Below are 25,080 nucleotides of genomic sequence, written 5' to 3'. Positions count from 1 at the left end.
TTGCATCAGGTAAGCTGCTAAAAAGTATAAATAACATAGGAAAGTTCAGAACATGCTGATCTTGCAGGGGACTTAATTGACACTAAAGAGAATTCCGAACTAGAAGAAGAGTGATTTGTGTTACTAGTTGCTTTTGCAACTCAAAAGAGTAGAGACAAAATTTCTCTCTAGGAAATTCTGTGAGCATGCAGCTCGGCATTAGGACATCACTTGTCCCAAGGTACATAGACAGAGAGATGCTGTGATGTGAGAGAGCAATCACTCAGTCACCTCTTATTGTATAGAAGAAACATAATTCTTAAGACAATCAAGTTCCATTGAGGGATAGGCACATTCATAGAATCTCATTCTGCTGAAAATTGCGGACATGTGATGTTGGCATCAGAATGTATGGTGACACTTTTGGGCTGTCAATACATCCTTAGGCTATAGAGTCATAGAGTTATTATAGAGAAATACAGCACAGAAGCAGGCCCTTTAGCCCATCTAGAACATGCCTACCCCCATCGATCTGCACTGGGCCCATAGCTCTCCATATCCCTACCATCCACATACCTATCCAATCTTCTCTTAAACATTGAAATTGAGCTCACTTGCGCTGGCTGCTCATTCCACATTCTCACAACTCTTGGAGTGAAGAAGTTTCCCCTCATATTCACCTTAAACTTCTCACTGTTCACCCTTAACCCATGTGCTCTGGTTGTGGTCCCACCCAACCTCAGTGGAGAAAGTCTGCTTTCATTTACCCTGTCTATACCCCCAACACCTTTGTATACCTCTATCAATCTCCTCTCAATCTTATACATTCTAAAGTCAACAGTCCTAACCTATTCAATCTTTCATTATAACTCAGGACCTCCAGACCCAGCAACATCCTTGTAAAATTTCTCTGCACTCTCTTAACCTTATGTAATGCCCTGGTTAAGATTTCTACCTGCTATGCAGAAGGTATTTGATTTCAGCTGTTTTCTGCAAAAGCATGGTGTCCTGCTGGTAGAATGTTTTGGTTTTGGCTAGAGATAAGACGCTATATTTTTCAACTTAGGAATGTTGTGTCTTCGACTTAGGATAGTGGGATTGGGAGACAGTTCCAGAGAGAGTGGGATGGAGAGAGTTTTGTGATGGACAGTAGTCTGGTTTGGGGTCTTTTGTCAGGAGCTGCAGAGCGGGACAGAAGGGAAGGTGCCTCAGAATGCTATTGGAAAGAGAGTCCCCGTTACACAAAGTGCTTTGTACAGATTAATGGCTCCAAGGGCCAATACTCCTGAGGGAGGGCAAGTTTGTTCAAGATCGACTTTGAGGGAAGTTTGGAATGTGGCGTATTGTGTCACAATGACCATGGATCCAGCGTATAAGTAAAAGATGACTCCAGTATGAGCTCCAGTGGTTATTGAGCACATTGGACTGGCTTATCTGCAATGAGCCCTTTTATTTATTTTTTCTTTTTTTCTTTCCTATTAATTATCTGATAAAACTTGTAAATATACTTTATAATGCGGTATGCCATCTGTTATTCCTTGCTGACTGACAATTGTGTATGGGCAGCATTTACACAGCATTCACTCAAATCTGGGAGCATGACAATGTTCCTTTTTGTTTGAACCCCAGATCACACCAACCCTTGATGTATATTGCCTCTGAACAGTGGCATCCTCACTACTGCAACACGGGGCTGTTAACCGAGTTAGCTATCGAGCCAAAGTGGCATCTGAGACCAGTGAGGGGGTTACATTTATGGTGGCTTCATGTGGTGAATGCGGCTTGAATGCTATTTTAGGGTTGACCAAGCTTGGGTTTAAACTAGTGTTGGTGAAAGTGATTAAGGTACTTTATTATGGACACTGCAGGGATTAAGGTTTGGTGCGATTCAAAGAGATAATCCACAAATAATGCTTGTGTTCTGAGTGGGGTGGATATCTGAAGTCCCGATGAACTTGTTACTCAGAGTGCTGAGTTCTGTAAAAGTCTTAGGTAAGGTTACACTGATTGAATAACATTTCGACCAATCAGCCAGCAAGGGTGTTGTGTTAGTCCAGACTAGCAGTGATGTGACTGAAGTCGTACTGCCCTAAACATTAGGAGATGCTGGAGAGGTGGGGTCATAGGCAGTCCATATTTTTAGAGAAGCGGGGGAGGTAACTGAAGGCAAAGACTTTAAGGGCAAGCTGATCTTGTTTCTGCGAAGTGAGGGAAAAGAGTTGTCTGATGTGAAAGGTCTAATGGGTCCTTCAGTGGTTGATTAAATTCTGAGCAGATTTTGGCTATTACATCACTGGTTGATAAATGCTGAAGTTATTGCAGGCTGGGAATGTTCTCTGAAGTCAAGTCCACACCCAGTGGGGAAGAAGAATATGAGCCTTAGTCGGAGCAGACATCTCAGTTACTGGATATGTGGCAGTGCTCAGATAATATGAAAACAAACAGACTGTTCAAGAGTTCAACAGGTTTGGTGGTTGATATAATGATGTTCCTAAAGGCAGAAAACCCATTAGCCACATCAGCAAATTACCTGGAAGCTCTGGAAGATGCTATTGGCACTGCTGAAAGCACCGACAGTTTTAGGATGAAGTTTAGGCACACATTACAGGAGGGAGGAGAGATGATGCCTGCCTATGTTTTCAGACTGGAAAAACTGCTGCATAGTTTGTGCCACAGAGGGGGCATTCAACTGGCTGAGAGAAATTGCTTGAAGATGGTGCAGTTTGTGAAGGGTGCACTGTCACATGACATGATTGCTCTATGGATTCAAATGACCTGCAAGATGCACCCTCCTCCATATTTTTACTGAGACATTAGAGAGGAGGAAAAGAAGATTGAAAACCGGGACATTTCTAAAAGCTGAATAGTGTCTTCAGTGGTAGCCTCTGCTGCTAAAATGACCCTTAACGCCACGGAGATTGAGCTTTTGAGGAATGAGTTGGAAAACTTTCTAGCTGAGCTGATTTGATGGATGCCTGCTAATGTTTCAGCTAAACATGATGGATCCATTGGGAAACCTGACTCACCTGTATGACTTACAACACAGCGGACTGCTGCTGGAAAGGATTTCTCGACAGGAGTGTTGACCGGTATTTTCTGTTACAACTGTGAAGAAGATGGACATTTCAAGTGAGACTGTGAGGGGCAGGAAAATCTTCGAAGAGTATGTCAGCAGTTAATTAAACAAAGAAGAAAAGGGGCAAAGCTACGGAGGGGCTCAGTAAAGGAACAGGATGATGTCTCAGAGAGGATACATTCCAATCACTGTATCAAGGGAAATACTAAAGTGCAAAACACTATTCCTGCCGGTCTAGTGGGAACAAACCCTAATGAATCTGTACAATCTGAAGGTATTTCTACTAGAGTCATACTTGACACAGGTTCTTAAGTTACTTTACTCTGCAGATCATTTTACAACTGGTACTTGATGCATTTATCATTTATGCCACTCAGTGCACTTGAAATTTGGGAGCTTAGTACTGATGAGTATCCGTACATCAGTTACTTGTCATGAAACTGGAGTTTTTGGAAGCAGATAGATGTTGGAGTAACTGGGAATATTGACACCCTAGTGTTGGTCTGCCTGGATTCTTTTGAAAAGGGTGATGCTTCCATTCTTGTGGGAACAAATACTTCCAGTGTGAGAAGGCTCAAGAAAACATGCAAGGAGAGGAATGGAGAAAACTTTTTGAAAACTTTGCCCACTCACCCTGTGTTCAGAGCTACTTTTGAGAAGGCGCAAGTTCCTCTGACGCAGGTTGATGAGCAGAAACAAGAAACCTGTCATGTTACATCCTGGAGGAGTAGTTGAGTGATGGGGATCCCCAAATTTGCTAGATGCCCAATGCCTTGGCCAGCCAAGTGGATGCACCTGATGATCAGGAAGAAGAGTCACACTTACCCGCAGGAAATCTGGTGAGACCTGAACTGTAGATATCTTCAGCTGTCTACACAAATAAGATGACAGTAATTGTCAGGATGACCTCAGACATGTGATGCTGATTGCCCCTCAGTTTACTGTAATGGTAATGTCTAGTTTTCTGGGGGAACTGGAAGAGAAGCAATCTCCTGGATCAAGGAAGCTGACCTCAAACTCATTCAGTTTTGGTGACTCACCAATACACAAGGAATGAAAAAGGAGATTAACTGAGAAGATGTTGGAACGTGAAGACGTCTTTTCTACTGATGAGTAGATGTTGCTTACTCCAAGAGTACTTGCCACACTATTAAAGTAATTGAGCTTACCTCTTTTTGAGAGAGAACTTGCCTGTAGGCACCTGTTATTTTTACCTTTTATTCTGATTCTATACCTTTTATTTTTTGAGAGTACAAGCCTTGTACTCTCAAAAATTTAGTTTTTGAAGACTTCCCACTTTCCAATACACCTTTGACAGAAATCAGCCTGACCCAATCCACACTTGCCAGATCATTTCTGATACCATCAAACTTGGCACTTCTCCAGTTTAGAATCTCAACCCACGGACCAGACCTATCTTTTTGCATACTTATTTTGAAACTAATGGCATTGTGGCCATTGGATGCATAATGTTCCCCTAACTTCTGTCATCTGCCCTGTCTTATTGCCTAATAGCAGATCCGGTATCATCTGTTCTCTCGCTGGGACTTCTGTGTACTGATGAATGAAACTTTCCTGAACACACTTGACAAACTCAATCCCATCTAGTCATTTTATGGTATGGGATTCCCAGTCAATATGTGGAAAGTTAAAATCATCTATGTACTATAACAACTTTGTTTTTTGCAACAGGCTGTGATCTCTTTACAAATTTGTTCCTGTAGATCCCTAGAACTGTTGAATGGTCTGTAATATAGCCCCATTAATGTGGTCATATATTTCTTATTTCTCAGTCCCACCCATAATACCTCACTAGTCATGTTTTCTAGTCTGTCGTGATGCAGCACTGCTGTGACGTGACTAGTAATGCCATTCCTCCAGGTTGTTTTGGTTAACGTAAGTGACACATATCACTGTATGTTTCAATGTACATGCTATTTATAAATAAATCTGAATCCTGTTCTTGTCATCAACCTCCATTACTGTGGAGTTCATGTGATAATGGCCTTTGAAGTGGGAGATAGGGCTGCATTCTGTTAGCTGGCAACAAATCTATAAACTGGTAGAATAATCCACCAGACTTGTTCTGGCATTTTACAGTGTACTTCAGACCAGGAATTAGTAACTGCTGTGATCTATTTTGATGAACACATTCACATTTATGTGAAGGGAAGTTTAATCCTTTCAGTGTGTATTAAATTCAATTGTGCAATTTGTTGAGTTTGTCTGCTTTGTTTAGCCCTGATGCTGGCTTACCAACAATTCTCCAGCAAGGGAAACCAGGAGGGAAGAAAAAAAAGTGGTTGCACACAGCTGAACAGCACATAGCAGAGTCTGCCTCTCTTTTGTAGAGTCATGGAGCCGTACAGCATGGAAATAGGCCCAGTTTTCCATGCTGTCCAAAATGCGTATCCAAGCTAGTCCCAGTCACTGCCATTCAGTCCATATCCTTTTAAAGCTTCGGAAAAAGCTTTCCCAACAATGGAAAGTGGTTATTGTACCTGCAAAGTTACATTGTTTTATAGATGTATTATTAATCAGTTATTGAGGCAATGGTTGAAAGGTAAAGGCCTTTTAGCCATTCAGTTCAGTGGAAGCTTGGAAGTGAGAATAAATGCTGGCTTTGCCAATGAAGTCGGTGTCATTTGAATGAATAATTAAGACATATCATTGTAAACAATAACACACCAAACCTCTCTACGACATCGAACACTAGCCATATCTGAACAGGAGCAACAACAGTTGATACTTTCTCATTTGTTAAACAATGTATTTGCCCTGGTTGCATAGTAATTATACAATCTGTTCCATCTTTCCTGCATTGGTTCTGATAAAACAAGATTATCAGTATGATGCTGTATTGTGTGCAGTGGGCATTTTTAGTTTGGCCAGATGCACATTGTTTTGCAGAACATCAGGCCTCTGCATCTTTAACAGAAATGCGTTCTTGTCCTTCTGCTTTTCCTCTGTCACTCAGCAACAGTCTGTCAAATACTCCACTTACTGAGAAGAGGTATAAAGGAATCTGCCTTTGGCTATCGGCACTGACTCACTGCCATAAAATGAAATTGCCCCTCCAACTCAAATTATGTTCTACTTGCACTGTGCACAGTGTTTGTGCATTATCTGCAGTTTTAGCTCCTACCATCATACTACGCTCATCCTCTCATCAAAACCATATTCTTTCAAGGTTCCATTCCCCAAATGTCTGGCTCACAGATTGGAGTGAGTAACTGAGCTCCTCTTTCCCACTTGCACTGTCTTCTGATGTCCACTCATAGTAGAAGTAAGGTCCTCTGTGCCCTGCTTTTATTTTCTGATGCCTGAACTAAACTTGTATTCTGATGTATTGGGGAAACTGCAGCAACATACTGAACAAGGATGCTTAATCTCTCAGATAGAACATCATTCAAACTTTGCAGAATTAGTTGTACTGTCCTGTCCGTGGAGCTGGTGAGCCAAGTCAACCATTTATTGACCTAAAGTGTTGGGTTTCTCTTATACATGTGCTATAGAGTATGACATTACTCACTTGGACTTTGACAGTCAGGGAAGCTCACCTGTTCTATAGAGCAGCTGCCCAGCAAGAGCTCAATCATGGTGCATACAATTTTGCACTAACTAACCTTGTAATGTGGTGCTTTAAACTTGTAGCATCTCCAGCAATTAGATTGTACTCTATTGTACAGATAATAAACTACAAAAATTAGTAGTGTTACTGATAGTGACGGGAGATATCTCTGACAACAGAATGATATTGATGAGTTGGTAAGTTAGGCAGGGCAATGGGAGATGGAATTTAATCCTGAAAATTGTGAGGTGATATACCTTAGGAGGACCAATAAGTCTAGGGGGATAAGCATTCTAGTACTGTCTGTCTGGAGTTTGATTGTTGTTCTTATGATGACACGAGTTTCTTTGGTGTGCTCAGCTACCCCCTACATTCCAATGATGTCTGGGTTGGTGTATTATTTGACCACTAAATTACCCCTTGTATAGTGACTGGTGGAATTATAATGTATGTGTAGCTAATAAGTACTGAAGTGCAAGGAGATTTTGGATGTAGATGCGCAAGAATCCTTGAAGGTAGTTACGGTATGTAAAAATGCAGAAGGAATTGCTGCCTTCATTAATTAATTCATGGAATGGGAACATGACACAGATACAGTATATAAACATTAGTAAGACCATGTCTAATATACTGTGTGTCATTCTGGTTGGCACACAGCAAGAGGAATGAGACTGCATTGGAAAGAGGGCAATAGAGATTTACCAGGATGTTGCCTGGAATAGGAGTTTCAGTAATGAGAATGGTTAGGTAGTCTGGGTTTGTCCTTCTTGGATTAGAGGCCAAGTATGGACCTGGTTGAGCTATACGGAATTATAAAGAGCATAGATAGGGCAAATAAAGGTATTCCTACAACAATCAGGAAATATTCAGATAAGCAGTTGAATCTCCAATGCAAAGATGTCTTCAGGCCAAGCACTGGAAAGTGGGATTTGGTATAGAAAAGATCTTGATGGTTGCCGCAAACTTTGTTGGATTGAAGGGCCTAGCCATTACTTTATGACTTGTAGCTCTAGCGTTCTGCGCTCAATCCTGACCTCTAGCACTGTGTCTGGAGTTTACTTGTTCTTCCTGTGACTACTTAGATTTCCACAGAGTGTTCAGTTACCTCCTATATTCTAAAGATATATGGGTTGGCGGAGTATTTGACTACTAAATTTCACCCAGTATAGTGACTGATAGAATTATAATGGATGTGGAGAGAATAGTTTGCAGGGAGACAAGAGTGGCTGCAGAGGTTGGAATCTGAAAGAAGAACCAAACTGTTGGAAGAATTCAGCAGCTCAAGTTGTCACAATGGGGTGCTGAGAACAGACCCAAATGCAAGACACAGACGCTGAAGTACAAGGAACAGGACTTGACTAGAGTAGGGACGTGACAGGATTCAGTCCAGTAGCAGGGACAAGAACGCAGAATTGGGCTAGAGGAAGCAGGACCAGGACTAAAAACCATGGACTAGGAGACAAGGCTTCGACTCCGAGCCCGAGACCGGACAAGGACCCAGAACCTCGGGCTTGCCTCAGCCTCAGACCCCAGAACCAGGCAAGGACATAACATGGCTTCCAGGACAGGACGTGGCTGGGGTCTAGTGGCCTGAGCTTGGAGACAGGCTGAGGTCTTTGCTCTTCAGGTTTGAGGCTGGGGTCTTGGGTCTTGAGCTTGGCCACGGGATCCTCGGAGCTTGGCCACGGGATCCTCGGAGCTTGGCCACGGGATCCTCGGAGCTTGGCCACGGGATCCTCGGAGCTTGGCCACGGGATCCTCGAGGCTCGGGTCCTCGGAGCTTGGCCACGGGATCCTCGAGGCTCGGGTCCTCGGAGCTTGGCCACGGGATCCTCGAGGCTCGGGTCCTCGGAGCGTGGCCACGGGATCCTCGAGGCTCGGGTCCTCGGAGCTTGGCCACGGGATCCTCGAGGCTCGGGTCCTCGGAGCTTGGCCACGGGATCCTCGGGGCTTGGCCACGGGATCCTCGGGGCTTGGCCACGGGATCCTCGGGGCTTGGCCACGGGATCCTCGGGGCTTGGCCACGGGATCCTCGGGGCTTGGCCACGGGATCCTCGGGGCTCGGGTCCTCGGAGCTTGGCCACGGGATCCTCGGGGCTCGGGTCCTCGGAGCTTGGCTGCTGGCTAGGGTCTGGGATCCTGAGCTTGCAGAGGCTGATAACTCGGAGGCTGGAACTTGGAGACAGAATGGGAACTGTACATTAACATAGAGCTGGGACTTACCCTTCGAAAAGCCAGCACTCAACGTTAACATGACACCAACATGAGACAGGACAGTACATAGACATAGAGCCAGGACTTATACTAGACAAGTCAGGACTCAACCTCTTCACACCAAGGTGGGACAGGTCCACCTGTTGGGTAACAACAGAACAGCCAGACTTACCCAACAGAGGCAAAGACAAGACAAGACAAGTTCCCCCACAGGGCAACATCAAAACAGCCTGACTTACCCTACAGAGGCGAGGACAAGAAGAGACAAACAGCAAAGAATGACAGACAGTTCCATCTCTGCTCCAGGGAAGCTCAGAGTCTCAGTTCAGCCAGCAACCTCAGCTGGCTACGGAAACAGCCAGATCCCTACCTAGCTTGGAGTGATTGGCAGCCACTCAGCTGGCCCAGGAAACAGCCAAATCCATACCACAAGCTCCAACTACCAACAGCAAGGCTCCATGAAGCAATGGTACTCCAATACAGCCAAAAGATGGCAAGTGGCCACACTCACCTTCCACCAGCAGGTTGCTCCCAGGTGATCTTGACAAGACAAACCAGCAACCCACACTGACCCCCAAGGCTACTTAAATTCCAAGCCCAAAGATGGGAATCAGGTGCCAATGATTAACTCAACCAAATGAGGGACAGCTGGAAGACCCGGAGTCCTGAGTCCACAGACCGGACCGTGAACCGGAATGCGGACTTCACAGACCGGACCATGACAAAAGCGGCATCTGTGGAGCAAAAGGATAACAGACATTTCAGTGGAGAGCCTGTATCAGGACTGAGAGCGCAGGGGGGAGATAGCCAGTAATAAGAGGTTAGAGAGACGGGGGGAGATAGCCAGTAAAAAGAGGTTAGAGGGACGGGTGAGACAGAGATTAGCATGTGATAGGTGGAACCAGGTGAGAACCAAAGATGATCGGCATGTGGGGGAGGAGAGAGCTTGAGTGGGGAGATGATGGTTGGTGGTAATAGGTAGAGACAGAAAAGGGAAGAGAAGGGACAGATGGTGTCTGGTGTGGGCAGGGGAGGGGGGAATGGAAGGAGAGAGAGAGGCTAGAAGGTAATGTGGAAACAAAAGCTACAGATGTGGAATCTAGCAAGAAGGGTGATAAGTAATTTAAAGGGAAGTTTAATGTGAGAGTGTAAAAATGTAACAATACGGATACACCATCTATAATATACACAGTCCAATATCCCCTGCCTTAAAGGACCTGCCAAGAAACTTGCTATCCCAGAGATCTTAGAGCAACCAATATCTCTGAGTGTCTCTGAAGAGGTGGTTGAGTTAACAATGAACATCATTACATTGTGCAGGAGTTGCCTTGGGGGTATGAAACTGCAAAAAAGGGAAAATATTGTTGCTTGCCTTGATCCTGGTAATAGTCATAGTCATAGTCGTAGTCATACTTTTTTGATCCCGGGGGAAATCGGTTTTCGTTACAGTTGCACCATAAATAATAAGTAGTAATAAAACCATAAATAGTTAAATAGTAATATGTAAATTATGCCATTAATTGACATCTGGAACTTCCACCTGTGAAGCGTGTAAAAACGCTCTTTAACACTCTTTAACATTAAACATGCAATTCCTTGCCAATGGTGTGCATGCTCATCACATAGCAACAGTACTCATTTATGAAACAATAGAATTATTATAGCTAACCTTGCATTGGCCACTGGGATCAAAGGTAAAGCCCATCTATATTAAAGAAATGTTTATTTCAATCTTAATTACTAATTTGTAGTATTTAATGATTTAAAAACTTGAAAAAGGGATATTCTCGCATAATAAGTCTAAAGCAGGAAAAACATACGACACTCATTCACAAAAAAAAAATCTTTTGAGCATCCGCTTGTCACAACCAGAGGTCGTTTTAAAAAAAAAGAAAAGTTTTTTTCATTTAGTGTGTGGATTGTTTTTTAACGGTGTAACTTACTGGGTATCTAATGTTCCTTGGATCGCTTACTTTTATGTCTAATTGTTTGTCCGTGTATTAGCTCTGGGTTTTCGCTTTGTGTTGCAGGTGTCTCATCTGGTATCATGTGGATTGTTAAGCTCTCTTTGTATTTATCATTTTTATTCAGTTTGGGGTAATTGAATTGCACGGGACTTGCAATGTCTTACACTGCTTCATCTGGACACCAGGGCTTTCTGATTGGTCCTGATTTCCTACATGTTCCAGGACATGCTTAGGGGGCTTGCCAACCCTTCTTTGCTTAGTTGTCTGGTAAAACTCTGACTGAGTTCTCCTGTGTATCATGAGTGATTTCAGTTCTTCAAGTCTCTGTATAATTTCCTTGATTTCCTGTTAGTTTTGTTGGTTAATTTCTGTATTAAATCTTTCATTTTGTTTGAATCGTCAAAGTCACTGTGATTACTGCACTTGAGCTCACCACTGACCCTGACACTTCTAGGGCCATAATTTCTTACAAGCACTTTGTAGCTAGTGATCTCACTAGAAAGGTTCCAAACTCGTATAAAAATGATTTCACTGAAATCCTGAATTTGCCAGAAAGTTGAACTCATTGGGAGAAACTTTAAAACTATTAATCAAGAACAAAGACCACAGTGTATTCAAACCTGAAACTCAAAACTGAAATGCTGCTAACACTCAGAAGCATCTAAAAAAAGGTAATGTTTCAGTTTAGTGACCTTTTATCAGAGCAATATTGATACAAATTCAATACTGAAAACCCTGCTTTCAAAATCCATTGTATTTTGCTTTGGATCTATGGATCCCATGTATGGCACATGTATTTAATTATTTAAAGATACAGAGCCAACAGACCATTCTGGTCAACCGATCTGCACCACCCAGCAACTCACCTATTTAATTGTAGCCTAATCACAGTGCCATATTAACCTACTAATCAGTACATCTTAGGGCACCTGGAGGAAACCCACACACTCATGGGAAGGATGTACAGACACCTTCCAGGCGGCGTTGGTATTGAACTCTAAAATTTGATGGCCCAAGTTGTTATATCGTCGCGCTAACCACTACACTTCTGTGGTACCCACCATACATGTTACAGTTTTAATTATTTTGTAGAATATAAACCAATAAAAGTTGTAAGTTTATCACTAAACCACTGATGTCACCCAGAGCCTTAGCCTGAAGCAGAAGAGATGATCTTGGAAGGCAGATTACAACAGATAAAATTAAATATTGTGAGGTAGTCAGAGAAATACTCTTCAAATTCAAATTAAATTGGATTGGAGCATACCATAAAACTCTAGGAAATCTCAATTTTATTTTTACGATAATGACACATAATGTTTTATATTTAGTGTCAACCTGCCTTACAGCTTCATTTATAACTAGGAAATATTAAAGCTATCAGATTGATGTAGCTGCAGAACACCATCTAGCACTGGATTGCTTGTTTGTTCAATTCTACTTTTAGAGCCAAAGACACACAATTGGAAAAAAAAAAGTCAGATTGGTTATATTAATGAAGGGCATCAAAAATGTTTTTAAAGGTAAAACGGTTTTAAAGTATACAGCAGAAAATATTAACCCATAAACTGTTAAGTAAGGTGCTTAAATTCATTGATTTTTTTCTGCACACTTCTGTTTTGATTAAAGTGAGAGTGAGATTAAAGGAAGTGATGGATACTAGCTGGGTAAACAGAGGGAATCACAAGGTGCCCAGCTCTTTGGAAGAGGCAGGGTCTCCTTATGTGGACAGGTGAGGTAGTTACTGATTACCATTTCATCAGAATGTTTCTAGTGACCTCATACCTGATAGAAATGAAGATGAAATTTAATGGAATAGGAAGTTTGTTGTTTACAGATTGCAGAAGGCTTGGTCTGACAGCTTTTACAATGTCCTTGTAATGATGGTACAGAATATTCACTTGTGGTAGCTCATTCACCTACTGGCTATATGCCCAATTAGTGCGCCTCCTCTCTCTCTCACACACTGCATTAAAGCTGAGCTCACCAGCGCACATAAGCCAGGCAAAATTGCCTTTCCAAGAAGAGGATTAATGTCCAAAAACAAAATAATTGTTGATATTGGGAATCTGAGATAAAACAGAAAATATTGTAAATACTCTGTAAGTTAGGCAACATTCAGTTCTGTATCAGCTCTCCATTCTTCTCGCACTCTGACTTTGGCCTCTAGGAAAGTCCAAAGTGAGATTGAAGCTATCTATAACTTGTCATACTTGGGACATTTTCAGACTTAGCACTGAGCTCAGCATTTCAGGATAGTCAGATAATTCCCTTTGTACTCCAGTATTCACAGACTTCTCTCCACCTTTTTTCCAGTACTTCACAGATTTGTTGCACTTGTCTATTTACTCCTCCTGCAGGACTCATCCCGTTATTCACTTGCATCCTTCCCCCACCCTCTCTCACTCAGTATGACTGCTTTTCTCTCACATCATTTCTCCGCCCTCCATCTTATCATAGTTCTTCCCTTTTACTATTGCCTCTTTCCTTTTTTTTCTCTACAAATTCTTTCAGCTCTAATGAAGGGCAGGTCCTACTGACCTCATGTCGTTTTGTTGTTCCTGATATCACCCAGCTCTCACTGATGCAGCTCTTCCATGATGTTCATGGTAGTGGAGGCAACTTTCCACTGATCAGTGTCACTTAGAAACAGCTGATGCTTGAAGTAAAATAATAAGTTAATTTGAATCATTCAACTTAGGAAAAAGTTTATGTAATATTAATTAAGTGTATAAAAGTCAGCTTTGTTTATGCTTTTCATGCAGGTACATAAAATTCCCTTCAAAGATATGGGGCTATGATAGATATGCTTCAACATGGCCGACAAGAAGTAGAGGGGCCAGGTGTGAAGTGCATATAATCCCTCAGTTCAGTACCTTACAGAGTGTGCTGACTGTTACAAGAGGTCTGATTTGCTTCATCTGATCTCCAGCATATTCCATACTTTGTTGTAATACACAGATGCAAATGTAACATGCTGACATGCACCCATCAGCATGAATTCACCAGCTTACTTTGTGTCTTTCTCAATAGATGCAGTTTGACCTATTGAATATTTTCAGCATTTAATTTTTATATTTATTTTGCATAGCTGTATGGTTACTATGAATATTGAACATGATATCAATAATATTATTTTTGGAATTGCACTTCCTCATTTCAAGTGTTCAACATGTCCAGACTATAAACCAATATCCTGTACACTTTTTCAAATTGATGTCAGTAATACATTTGGCAGTTTTGTGAAGATTTATTTCCAGTGTCATGGCCAATATTTACCCCTCACTTCAGTATTATGCAAGCAGATTATGTGGTCACTATCCCATTCATTCTTTTGGGAACAGGCAGAGGGCAAGTTGGTTGCAGCTTCTTCTGAAACTACTGTGTACATAATAAGGAACTTCAGTTCCCAATAGGCAATGTGGCTGATTCACTCAGAAACAAAAACCACAAGGGTGAGCTCATCCCAAGGGCCTGGGATGGAGCAATAGCCATTGCTGCAAATCTGTACATAAAATAGTTCTAGCATTTTTACCTCACTGTTTGTCTTTACAAAGAACAAACATAACATAGTGTCAGAAGTCGGCGTGAGGTCTAAACATGGACAGTAAATGATTACCATGAGCGACTGAAGAAAGAGACACAAGCCGGAGAGTGAAGGAGCGAAGCAGGCCGGCAAGGCAATAGAGCACCCTGTGTCCTGAAGTACGCTGGATTAAACAGGAAATCCAGATGGGAGCCAGCCGAAAATTTTCTATCATGGATAAGGTAAGTCCTCTCGTACCTTTGCAATTTACTCACAATCTAACAGATAACTGGAAACACTTCAAAGAGCCATTCAATATATATATACAGTGACTAGCGGAGTGGGAGGGGCAGATAAAAAATTGGAAGTATCTATCTTTTTGCATGCAATTGCCAGACATGCTTTGACATCTATAAGATGAGACAGCCTATACATTGGATACTCTGATGACAAAATATGAAGAATGTTATGTCCCGAGTAAAAATGTTACTTTTGAGAGTTCAGTTGTTTTTCTGTGACCAGAAACAAAGTGTTACCTTTGACCAATACTTAACTGAGCTTCTCACGCTGAGTAAATCCTGTGAGTTTGGATATTTAAGAGAGTCCCTAGTCAGAGGAAAATAGTTCGTGGAATCCCAGATAAACAGCTCAGAGAAAGCTTGCTCCGTGAAAAGGATTTGACACCAGAAAAGACTGTGAACATGTGTACGGTAGTGGAGACCACATGAGTACAAGTCAAGGAACTGCACAGAGCAGAAAAAACAATGCATGCTGTGAAAACAGAGGGACAAAGCACAGGGCAATTCCTAAAGCATCAGCTAAACAAAAGGAAGGCTCAAACAGCAAATAGAGCAAATGTGGGGGTAGGCACACCCCAAAGGCGTGTCTGGCTTATGAAAATTCCTGCAATAACTGTGGGGAAAAAGGATCATATGGCAAAATGCTGCAAAGCTGAGGCTACCATGAGAAAGATGCACATGACCTAACAGAGAGTTTGATCAAGGTTGTGAAGGGTCTCATGAAGAAAGTGCAATATGGGCGAGAGGATTTCCATAAAAGTCTGATGATTTACAGAAGCGTGCCACTGCAGAACGGCCTTTCACCAGCCCAGATGCTGATAGGTCAATACATACACATTAATTTTTCAGTGCATGAAAACTTGTTGACACCTAAGGAGCACACAAGGTCAATCTGGCTAAAGTAAAAGGGAAAGAGAAACAGTATCGTGACTAGACTGTGAAAAGTCCATCAGTCCTGAAACTTGGAGATCATTTCCAAATCCAAGATCACGATTCTGGCACATGGTCCATGTAAGGATATGTGCAAGAGGAAGTTGCTCCACATTCCTTCCAGATCCAGACAGATTCTAATTCTATTTATAACTAGAGTGCCTAAGACTTTTCCACAGTATTGTAGTAATTTTATGTATTGCACTGTACTGCCGGTACAAATAAATCACATTTCATGAAATACTGTATGTGAGTTATGATAAACTTGATTCTGATATGGGTCTCTATTGTGGATTGAGAGTAGGGAGGAGAATCAAGTTTGGGAAAAGGGGAAGGGAGAGGGGAAGAAGTGGGAAGCACTAGAGAGACTTTTTGTAATGATCAGTAAACCAATAGTTTGGAATCAAATGACTTTGCCTGGTGTCTTAGGGCTGGATGTATCTACATCTGCGCCATCGCCCACCCCAGCACACATTCTCTGCCACCTGTCCTGCAGCCCTCCCAGTGCTCCACCCTCACCATTCTCAACATCCTTTGGTCCTGCCTGATTTACATCCTCACTCTCCATGTTGACAAATACAGTACTGTGCAAAAGTCTTGGGTACCCTAGCTACATATATGTGCGAAAGACTTTTGCACAGTGTTTTATGGAGTTTGCACATTCTTCCTGTGACAGCATTAATTTCCTCTGAGTGTTCTGATTTCCACTCACAGCCCAAAGATGACTGGGTTGGTTGATTAACTGGCCACTTAAAACTGACCTGAATATGTAGGTAATTAGTAAAGTCTTGAGGGAGCTGATGAGAATGTCGGGGGAGTAAGGGAAGAGAAAGGGAACCTTACAGAGGTGAATAAAATCATGAGGGACACAGATAAAATATTGTTCTTGGGGAAAGGGAATCAGAAACTAGTGGTTCAAGGTGAGGGGCAAAAAATTGTTCATCCCAGTTTGGCAAAAGAATAAATCAAGGAAGGTAGTGCATCCGTGGCTGACAAGAGAAATTAGGGATAGTATCAATTCCAAAGAAGAAGCATACAAATTAGCCAGAAAAAGTGGCTCACCTGAGGACTGGGAGAAATTCAGAGTTCAGCAGAGGAGGACAAAGGGCTTAATTAGGAAGGGGAAAAAAGATTATGAGAGAAAACTGGCAGGGAACATAAAAACTGACTGTAAAAGCTTTTATAGATATGTAAAAAGGAAAAGACTGGTAAAGACAAATGTAGGTCCCCTACAGACAGAAACAGGTGAATTGATTATGGGGAGCAAGGACATGCAGACCAACTGAATAATTACTTTGGTTCTGCCTTCACTAAGGAGGACATAAATAATCTTCCAGAAATAGTAGGGGACAGAGGGTCCAGTGAGATGCAGGAACTGAGCGAAATACATGTTAGTAGGGAAGTGGTGTTAGGTAAATTGAAGGGATTAAAGGCAGATAAATCCCCAAGGCCAGATGGTCTGCATCCCAGAGTGCTTAAGGAAGTAGCCCAAGAAATAGTGGATGCATTAGTGATAATTTTTCAAAACTCGTTAGATTCTGGACTAGTTCCTGAGGATTGGAGGGTTGCTAATGTAACCCCACTTTTTAAAAAAGGAGGGAGAGAGAAACCGGGGAATTATAGGCCGGTTAGCCTAACGTCGGTGGTGGGGAAACTGCTGGAGTCAGTTATCAAAGATGTGATAACAGCACATTTGGAAAGCGATGAAATCATCGGACAAAGTCAGCATGGATTTGTGAAAGGAAAATCATGTCTGACGAATCTCATAGAATTTTTTGAGGATGTAACTAGTAGAGTGGATAGGGGAGAACCAGTGGATGTGGTATATTTGGATTTTCAAAAGGCTTTTGACAAGGTCCCACACAGGAGATTAGTGTGCAAACTTAAAGCACACGGTATTGGGGGTAAGGTATTGGTGTGGATAGAGAATTGGTTAGCAGACAGGAAGCAAAGAGTGGGAATAAACAGGACCTTTTCAGAATGGCAGGCAGTGACTAGTGGGGTACCGCAAGGCTCAGTGCTGGGACCCCAGTTGTTTACAATATATATTAATGACTTGGATGAGGGAATTAAATGCAGCATCTCCAAGTTTGCGGATGACACGAAGCTGGGCGGCAGTGTTAGCTGTGAGGAGGATGCTAAGAGGATGCAGGGTGACTTGGATAGGTTGGGTGAGTGGGCAAATTCATGGCAGATGCAATTTAATGTGGATAAATGTGAAGTTATCTACCTTGGTGGCAAAAATAGGAAAACAGATTATTATCTGAATGGTGGCCGATTAGGAAAAGGGGAGGTGCAACGAGACCTGGGTGTCATTATACACCAGTCATTGAAAGTGGGCATGCAGGTACAGCAGGCGGTGAAAAAGGCGAATGGTATGCTGGCATTTATTGCAAGAGGATTCGAGTACAGGAGCAGGGAGGTACTACTGCAGTTGTACAAGGCCTTGGTGAGACCACACCTGGAGTATTGTGTGCAGTTTTGGTCCCCTAATCTGAGGAAAGACATCCTTGCCATAGAGGGAGTACAAAGAAGGTTCACCAGATTGATTCCTGGGATGGCAGGACTTTCATATGAAGAAAGACTGGATGAACTAGGCTTGTACTCGTTGGAATTTAGAAGATTGAGGGGGGATCTGATTGAAATGTATAAAATCCTAAAGGGATTGGACAGGCTAGATGCAGGAAGATTGTTCCCGATGTTGGGGAAGTCCAGAACGAGGGGTCACAGTTTGAGGATAAGGGGGAAGCCTTTTAGGACTGAGATTAGGAAAAACTTCTTCACACAGAGAGTGGTGAATCTGTGGAATTCTCTGCCACAGGAAACAGTTGAGGCCAGTTCATTGGCTATATTTAAGAGGGAGTTAGATATGGCCCTTGTGGCTACGGGGATCAGGGGGTATGGAGGGAAGGCTGGTACAGGGTTCTGAGTTGGATGATCAGCCATGATCATAATAAATGGCGGTGCAGGCTCGAAGGGCCGAATGGCCTACTCCTGCACCTATTTTCTATGTTTCTATGTTTCTATGTAACCGAGGGGCAATTTCTTCATGCAGAGGGTGGTGCAAGTTGCCAGAGGAAGTGTTTGAGGCATGTACTATAATAACATTTAAAAAACACTTGGACGGGTACCAGGAAGGGTTTAGAGGGAAAAGGGTTATGAGGAAGAAGGCTGGGAACTGGGGTTGAGGAGGGGAAAAGAAAGGATCAGCCATGATTGAATGGCAGAGCAGACTCGGTGGCCTAATTCTGCTCCCATGTCTTATGGTCTTATGGAAATGGGCCAAATGTGGGTAAATGGCTTAGCTTACAGGGAGACCTTGAATGGCACGCATGAGTTATGCTGATGGGCCTCTTTCTATGCTGGATTAGTCTCTGATTTTATGACTAATAAAAATGGGATTTACTGTATATAGGATTGTTATAAAGGAGTGGACCAAAGGCCTTTTCCTGTCCTGTATTTCTCTATGGCATTTTGACTCAAAGGTGTCTGTTCTCAAATCTATCCATCAGTTACATTCCTCCACCTATTTCTATGCAACCTATTCACTCTCACATACCCATCAGTTCCACTCTGATTCTCTTACTACACTCCTCCATGAGAATAATCCATAGCAGCCAATTAACCGACCTACCATCGTGATTCTGAATTGAAACTAAAACCCAGGGAAAACCCCACTTGTTCAAAGGAAGAACATCCACACAGACTACACTAGAGGTTCAGAGCCAAAGTAAATTTATTCTGAGAATAAAATACCATATACTATCTTGAGATTCATTTTCTTATACCCTTCTTGTTTTTTTTCACTGTTTTTAATGGAGGTCGGGATTGAGGACGTGATTTTAAGTTTAACTCTGTTTGGTTTCAAGTTAGCCCATTGCTTTGCGTTGCTTTTCGTTAGTTGCACGGTGGGTCTTTTTTGGGGTTTTTTTTTTCTTTTTCTCTATTGATATATATATAAAATTAGTATACTGTTATGTTACCTTGGTATATTATGTTTAAATTACATTGTTTGTAGTTTTTTTTGTATTAATATATTCTGTAATTTTATTATATTTTAACAATGTATTAGTGTCTATATGGCTTACCTTTTTGTATACTTACTTAATAAAAAGATTTAAAAAGAAAGAAAGAGATTCATTTTCTTGCAGGCATTTACAGAAAAATAAAGGAATAAAACACAGTTTATGAAACACTATACTTAAACATAGACCGACAAACAAGAAAATGTGCCATAGAAGATAAATTTTGCAAATAAAATATTAATAATACAAATAAGTAATACCAAGAACATAAGTATTGAGTCTTTGAAGTGAGTCTCTAGGTTGTGGAATCAGTTCAGAGTTGAAGTGGGTACGGTTGTCCACATTGGTTCAGGAGCCTGATGGTTGAAGGGTAATAACTTCCCGAATCTGGTGGTGTGGTACCTAAGGCTCCCATACCTTCTTTCCAGTTGCAGCAGTGAAAAAAAAAGAACATGGCCTGTATGGTGGGTGTCCTTGATCACTGATGATGCTTTCACGTGGCAGTGCTCCATGTAAATGTCTTCACTGAGGTGGGGATTTACCTGTGATGGACTGGGCTGTATTCACCACTTTCTGTAGCATTTCCGTTCCTGGGCATTTGTGTTTCCGTGTCAGGCCATGAAGCAACCAGTTAGGATACTCTCTACTGTGCAGCCACAGAAATTTTTCCAAATTTTCATTTGCTATGCCCTATCTACACAAACTTCTAAGAAAGTAGAAGTGTTATTGTGCCTTCTTTCAGGACAGGTATTCTGCTGTAACACCAAGGAATTTAAATTTACTGACCATCCAATTCCCTAATGAGGATTGGCTCATGGACATCTGGCTTCTTCCTCCTGTAATTGATAATCAGCTCATTGGTTTTGCTGACTTTAAATGAGACATTTTTGTTGTGGCACCATTCAGCCAGATTTTCGATCTCCCTCTTATATGCTGATTCGTTACCACTTTTGATTCGGCCAACAACGGTGGTGTTGTCAGCAAACTTAAATACAGCATTCGAGCTGTGCTTAGCCACACAGTCGTAAGTACAAAGTGAGTAGAGCAGGGGGCTAAGCGCACAGGCTTGTGGTGCACCTGTGCTGATGGTGAGTATGAAATCAGGATTGCTGGACGAGTGAAAGCAGCACTGACTGCAGCTCTGAGACGGCATTCAAGAAGCAGACAATTGTTTGCCTCACACACAAAATGCTGGAGGCTGTGATCCGTCGACCCAAAATGTCGACTATACTCTTTTCCATAGCTGCTAAGTTCTTCCAGCATTTAGTGTGTTGCTTGGATTTCCAGCATCTGCAGATTTTCTCTTGTTTGCAATTGTTTGTAAGGCGATTTGAAATGACCTGAGACCATGAAAAGACTCTACAGTTGCAAGGCTTTCTCGTCATGTCCACTCTCTATACACCAGAGTTAACATCATCACAATTTCTCAGCTGTTATTACAATTTTCCAGATTTTCCATTGAGGAAAATTATGGCAAACATTCAGTTTTTTCTTTACTTTGGTGTGATAAATCACGGTTTTCTTTTCAAATCACATGTGTTAATTTATTTTGATTCTCGCCTTTGCATTTCTAATATCCACTGTCATTGTCTGAACCTCACTTTGAGTATTCTGCTTTAGAATGATAAGGTTCTTGTGAATTCTTTAACATCGTTCAAACAAAAACATGTTTGGCTTATTTGTCATAAATGCTTCATGTCAGATTTACAGTTTTATCAACAATCGTGGGAGGTAAAATACATTAACCAGCTTTGTAGTATCGGGGTATGTAACAGTCATTTACAGTTTGATATTCGTTGACATGCTTAATCTGAATGCAAAAGAAGGGTTTAGAAAATAAAGCAAACAGTAAATGCTGAACCATAGCACTGCTTTGATTGTAAAATCCTGAGCTGGATTGCTATTTCAGTCTTCAGGTAACAACAAATAAATAAATCTACTTACAAGTAAATCCGATAAAAATGCCCTAACATCAAGAAATATTCACATTTTCCCATGTTCCCATTTGTTTATTACTCAGAAGACATTAGTCATACATTTTCTGTGTAATAAGGGAGCAGATTTTCTTAGTTATCAATACACACAAGTTTTTCAGAAGTCTTTTTGAACAGCAGAATTTTTAGAAGAATATTACTTTTCAAAATTTACTTCAACAATGCTGCAGCAAGTGTGTGCTGTGATTTATAACAGCATACAAGTTCAGGTTCATGTTCAAGTTTATTGTCATCTGGCTATACATACATAGGACCAAACTAAACAACATTCCACTGGACCACAATGCATCCACACAGCACACAAATCAAAATATTATACTATGAATAGATGAATAAAATATAATTTTAAAATAAAATCAAATGCATGTAGTAAAGTTCAGCTGAAGTAAATAATAAACAGTAAACAGTACAGTAAGTAGCTCACTGTCCTAGTGATGAGATCTTGGTGGTGTCAGGGTATTCATTAGTCTCAGAGCCTGGCAGTCCTAGTCCTGATGCTTCTGTACATCCTTCCTGATGGCAGTGGGTCAAAGAGATTGTGGGTTGGGTGGTAGGGATTCTCAACAATGCTTTGGGTCCTTCGTCTGCAACACTCCTGATAAATGTCATAAATAGAGAGGAGGGATACCCTGATGATCCCCTCAGCGATCTTCTGTAGGGTCCTGCGAAGTGATGCCTTGTAGCTTCTGTACCATACAATGATGCAACCAGACAGGACACCCTTGATGGTACTCCTGTTGAAAGTTGTTAGAATGAGAGTGGATGCTGCTGAGCCTTCTTGACGAGTGAGGAGTTGTTGTGGGTCCAGGTTAGATTTCCATTAGGTGCACACAAAGGAACTTTGTGCTTTTCACTCTTTCCACAGCAGAGCCATTGATGTGCAATGAAGAGTGGTCAAGCAGTGCCTTCCTGAAGTCCACAATCATCTCTTTTGTCTTGTTCACAATGAGACTCAGGTTATTGTTCTCATACTATGTGACAAGCCTCCCTACCTCTTTTCTGTTGGCAGACTCATCATTATTGCTGATGAGGCCAACCGCTGTAGTATCATCAGCGAACTTAATGATGTGGTTTGAGCTAAATTTGGCACTGCAGTCGTGAGTCAACAACGGATTGAGCACACAACCCTGGGTGGAGCCAGTGCTCTGCGTGATAGAGCTTGAGATGTTGTTGCCAACTCAGACTGACTGGGATTTTTCCATCATGAAGTCCAAGATCCAGTTACTGGGAGGGGTGTCGAGTCCCAACGATGACAGTTTACCCACTTGGCTCTGAGAGATGATCATGTTAAACACCATCCTGGCATCGTACAATGCATCGTTTGGTAGGTGGGACAGAACAGAATAGAGAACCGAGGCTGTGGTGTTATTAGTAGACCAGTTTGAGTGGTAGCTGAACTGGAAGATGGGATTTAAACGATCCATTACCAGCCACTCAAAGCACTTCATGTTTGTTGAAGTTAGTGCCACTGGGTGGTAATCACTTAGGCCAATTACCGTGGATCTCTTGGCCTCCAAAATGATGTGGCTACATTGAAGCTTGCAGGAACAGTGAACTGTTTCAGAGAGATATTAAAGTTGTCCAGGAAGACCTCTGATAGTTGGGCTTGCACAGTCCTTCAGTGCTTGACCAGGCAGGTTGTCCGGTCCTTCAGCTTTGTGTGGGTCCTCCTTACCTTGGCTGCAGCTTGGCAGACTACCTGTTCCTTAGGAAGAGAAGTGGCTCTCCTCGATGTCACATCATTCAATTGGTCAAATTGTATATAGAAAGCATTCAGCTCATCAGGAAGGGAGGTGTTGCTGTTGTTGATCCGCAGAGTAGACTTGTAATTGGTTATAGTTTGTGTACCTTGCCACATGTGCCATATGTCACAAAAGTGTCTGTTGATTTTTTGTGTATGCTCATGCTTCGCCTTCCTGATGGCACATGAGAGCGCAGCCCTTGCTGATATTAAAGTTGTCCTGTCCACCAACCTGAAGGCCCTGCCCTGATCCTGAAGCAGCCATAATTTCTGGTTTGCTCTGAACAGTGTAATGTTTAATCATGGTAATGTCTTCATTGCATTTTCCCATGTATCCAGTCACCGATCCCTCATATTCGTTAATGTTGATGTGGTGAACGTACGTAGCCATGTCTCTGAATAGCTCCAGTCCATGCTTCTTAAGCTTGGGTATCTTGCGACGTCTCAGTGAGAGACAAGATACAAATGCACTGCAAAATTGGTGGGGGGAGGTAGGAAGTATTTCTGAAAGTTTACACTTTCCTTGGGGATAGCTGCAAGGCAGCAGAGGTTTGAGATCAGAGTTGTCCTTCTCCTACATGAACTGCCAACCCATCTGCGCAAAGCGGCGCATATTAAGGCACCAGTAACCAGCCTTTGCCACTTCCCCAGTCAACAGAAACAGTTCCATTGGGCTTAGTAACCAACCCACACATGAAGGCCAGGAGCTGGACTTGATGGTCAGAGGCTATTTGAGACACACGCTATTGGAAGCATTCGATAGGTACTAGGGGACTACTCCCACTCCCACCCCAGCTTTAACAACCTTAAGGAGTAAATTGTACATGTTTGAAGTTAGGCACTGCAGAGAGTTTGAGGCTTGGGGCTGATTAGCTGAGAGCACATTGAATGGAATGGTAGGCTTGAAAGGGCGAAGTGGGCTATCGCTGTTTATATTTTCTTGTGTTTTTGTGTTCTTACAGCTTTCAAATGTACAGATACACAACCATTGTCTGTGGTGTATTAAGCTCATTTTGCCTTGGTTGAATCCCAAGGCCTCTAATGTTGTACAGTTTCCTGCTCATTCTGAATGCAGTAGTGAGCTTCTTAGTAAATTGAAATATTCCAGGGAAGAAGGTTGTCAAGAATATTGGTGCCACTGCAGACCATTGTTTGACTCTAGACTCATTGGAAATGGAGATATGTGTTATACTCCCCACTTCAAAATGGCAGCTTGCATTTTCATAATGGTTTCAAGCTCTCCAAATCAGATAGATATTCTATGATATAGCGAACAGGAACTTCTGAATGTCAATATCAAGTGTATTAAGAGTATTAAGAGCAATCAGCTCACTCTCACAGAACACATACCAACAGAGATCACCATAACACTGGGGCAAGCCCGGACACCATCCCCATAGGGAGATGCTGCAGACAGTGCAACAAGAGGAACAGAAACATGGTAAGTGAGGCGGGATCGGCGCTAGGCTAAAAGCTTCACCTTTCAAGCTCCCGCTTCCTTGCAAGCACCTGATGAATGGCTAATAAAATGGATAAAATCAGACTTGGACTTAGCACACAAAGGAATTTACTTGACTGCTGCGTAACGATCTTAATTGAAAGCTGGCTGGACCATAAAGTAGCCAATGCAGTGATTAAGCTAGCAGAACATACAGCCTATTGAGCCGATAGACTGCAGGATTATGGTAAGAAATTAAGTGATGGCTTATGCATTCACGTTAACAATGCCTGGTGCACGAACTCTGTTATCATTGATCA

Source organism: Mobula hypostoma, chromosome 2 (assembly GCF_963921235.1).
Source record: "Mobula hypostoma chromosome 2, sMobHyp1.1, whole genome shotgun sequence".
Taxonomy (NCBI): Eukaryota; Metazoa; Chordata; class Chondrichthyes; order Myliobatiformes; family Myliobatidae; genus Mobula; species Mobula hypostoma.
Note: the sequence above shows the minus strand (reverse complement) of the source record.